At 38.6% G+C, this 3,483-nt stretch overlaps 1 protein-coding gene across 1 annotated transcript in view; it reads right to left on the bottom strand.

Moving 5' to 3' along the window:
* Positions 1–3,483, bottom strand: part of ADAMTS5 (ADAM metallopeptidase with thrombospondin type 1 motif, 5) — a 57,575-nt gene that overhangs the window by 7,300 nt on the left and 46,792 nt on the right.

The following is a 3,483-nucleotide window of genomic DNA, read 5'->3' as shown; positions in this document are numbered from 1 at the left end:
AAGGGAATGGATACACACTCCAATATTCTTGCCTGGAGAATTCCATGGACAGAGGAGCCTGGTGGGTTACAGTCCATAGGGTCACAAAGAGTCGGACACTAACTGAATGATTAACACTCATACATTACCTTATCTTAGTGCAGTTTTAATGTATTAAAATTTAAAATTTTCAATTTATTAAAGCTTAAAATTGTTTTCAAATGTTGGTTTTCTTATAACAAGATAAAATTATAGTTAGACTATCATATGGTATACATTTCTTTAAACAACAGGATTTTTTAATTTTCTCTTATTATTTTTGGCCACACCAGGAGTCATGAGGGATTGTAGTTCCCTGATCAGGGATTGAACCTATGCCCCCTGCAGTGACAGCACAGTCTTAACCACTGAACCACGAAGGGATGTCCTGTATACATTTTTATTATGTTCAAAATTTACAAAGCTACTCTATGTTCTTTTTGGCACAAAATGGGATACACATAAACTGAAACCAACAAAAATCTACCCTCAATTAATCTCACAGAAATCTTTCAATTAACGTTCCTCAAGCTTGTATGCACATTAAGATCACATGGGGATCTTTGAAAAAGTTCAAAGCCTGCAAATCTGAATCCAGGGCAGTTAAATCCTCATCTTTCAGGATGGGTCAGAGGCAGCAGTACTTTTGGAGTTTCTCCCACCATTCCAATGCGCATACTAGTTGAGAAACCATGGGCTTAATTATTTGTTAGACCAGAGACAGCATAGAGGCTCTGATTCTGTTTCTACCTTACACTCTGGATTTGCTGGGGCAGGACAGAAAATACAACATAAAATTCTGTAACTGGGTAACCACAGCTTAGTGGTATCAAAAGGGGCGGGGGAAGAAACATTAATGCCTTAGCAAGTTTCCCAGAATTATTAGGGTCTGCAAAACTTTATGGTGGACTGACTGAGGCTTTTATAATGAGCAACAAATGAGATAGATTTCTAATGATCCATCTTCTGCTCAGGAAAGTGGGCAAAGGTATAAGTAGCTCTGATATCCATAAGTTTGCAGAAAAGGTTAGTATGAAAGTTAACTGAGCACCAAGGCATTACACCAGTGCAGAGGAGGCATCTTTTGCCAAAATCTTTGTCTAAGTAATTAATGTCTCCATATGTTTTAGCTTCCTAGCTATTTAAATATAAACAAATACTTTGCTTGTGCAGTTTGACTAATGTGTGTGAAATTTACTTATTTACTTTCAAATTCTTACTCAAGTTTAAAGGATATGGGGCAACTGATCCATATATGGAAAATCCAAGTGTGTTTCCCACTCAAGCATTTCCTCTGAGTTGGAGAGAAGGCTTATTCCCAGGGAAGGCCCCTTTGTACTGGGCATCTGATCTACAGTGATGGCCAGGCAGGTGGCAGAACGTCTTACTGTCTTGAAGAGAGAAGATGCAATGTTGACTATATGGCTTACCTATTCAATTTGATTTATTAACTTTATTTATGTAGTACATTTTGGATTAAATTCTGTCACAGGATCTTTTTTTTTAAGTGTCTAATAGTAAGAAATGAGATGTTTCTACAATGGCTTCAAACAAAGCCAGGAGAAAAATATTCCATCTTACCTAAAAAGCCTTTCACCTTGATGAGGGTGAAAGAGGAGAGTGAAAAAGCTGGCTTAAAACTCAACATTAAAAAAATGAAGATCATGGCATCTGGTCTCATAATTTCATGGAAAATAGAAGGGGAAAAAGTGGAAGCAGTGACAGAATTTACTTTGGGGGGCACCAAATCACTGTCGACAGTGACTGCAGCCATGAAATGAAAAGATGCCTGCTCCTTGGAAGAAAAGCTATGACAAACCTAGACAACATATTAAAAAGCAGAGACATCACTTTGCCGTCAAAGGTCCATCTAGTCAAAGCTATGGCTTTTCCAGTAGTCATGTATGGATGAGAGCTGGACCGTAAAGAAGGCTGAGCGCCAAAGAACTGATGCTTTCGAACTGCAGTGCTGAAGAAGACTCTTGAATCCCTTGGACTGAAAGGAGATCTAACCAGTCAATCTGAAAGGAAATCAACCCTGAATACTCACTGGAAGGACTGATGGTGAAGCTGAAGCTTTAATACTTTGGTTGCCTGATGAGAAGAGCTGACTCATTGGAAAAGACTCTGATGCTGAGAAAGATTGAAGGCGAAAGGAGAAGGGGGTGGCAGAGGATGAGATGGTTAGAATCACCAACTCAGTGGGCATGAATCTGAGCAAACTCCGGGAGATAATGAAGGAAAGGGGAGCTTGGTGTGCTACAGTCCATGGGGCCGCAAAGAGTTGGACATGACTTAGTGACCGAACAACAACAACAAAATCATACATTACCATGTGTAAAATAGATAGTCAATGGGAATTTGCTACATGACTCAGGGAACTCCAACTTGGGCTCTGTAACAACCTAGACGGGTGGGATGGTGAGGGAGGTTCAAGAGACAGGGGACATATTTCTACTCATGGCTGATTTATGTTGATATTTGGCAGAAACCAACATAATACTACAAAGCAAGTATCCTTCAATTAAAAACAAATAAATTTAAAAAAAGAGAAAGCAGAAAAATTCAATGTGTAAATGAATTACACTGCAAATCTAAACAAAACTCAAATACATGTTTGGAAAAAAAAAAGCCTATCGGGGAAGATATATTAAAGTAATTTGCCCAAGTTCACTAGAGTTAACCAGTGGCAGTGCTAGGAGATTTGACTCCCAATTTCTGCTCCTTTTACCAGGTGTCTGTGCATGGAACCCTTAGCTCAATCAGCTGAACTTACTAACAGTTAAATGAAAATATGTTCTGGTAATGTTCAGAGTTAAGTGATACCAAACAGAGTGTCAAGAAAGTAAAGAATGTCGGTTGAGAGAATCAGGCAGCACAGATTTTTTTTTAATCCTTGTTCTTGGAGTCTGACTCATACTCATGAGAATCACTGGGAACTCAGCCCATGCAGGTCTCCAGACTGAGCAGCTCAAGGCACTGGGCAGTATGAAGATTTGTGCGCTGATTTCTTGATGCTTCAGTAAAATAGGATTTCCTTTTATTCCTTATTTGTTTTCTTTCACCCTGCTTGGTATCATTTGAACTCTGGGCATTAACCAGTTTCCTTGGTCACCATGAATGAACGCAGCTGTTTTCATGTAAGTATGAAGTATGAAGTGTGGATGGCAGGGCAAGGAATCTTCTTTTTTATTTATGCAAATATCCCTTTTTTTTGGATTTCTTTCCCATTTTGGACATGGAAGAAACGTAAATGTCCAGAGGAATGGATCAAGAAGATGTGGTACATATACATAAACAAATATTACTCAGCCATATAAAGGGACAAAATTGGCCATTTGCAGAGACGTGGATGGACCTAGTGAGTCTAATACAGAATGGAGTCAGAAAGAGAAAAACAAATACTATATTAACACATATATGTGGAATCTAGAAAAATGGTACAGATGAACCTATTTACAAAAG

The sequence above is a fragment of the Bison bison genome, unplaced genomic scaffold (genome assembly GCF_000754665.1).
Source record: "Bison bison bison isolate TAMUID 2011002044 unplaced genomic scaffold, Bison_UMD1.0 scf7180017864094, whole genome shotgun sequence".
NCBI lineage: Eukaryota > Metazoa > Chordata > Mammalia > Artiodactyla > Bovidae > Bison > Bison bison.
The sequence above is the reverse complement of the archived record's forward strand: the minus strand, read 5'-3'. Positions and strand labels throughout refer to the sequence as shown.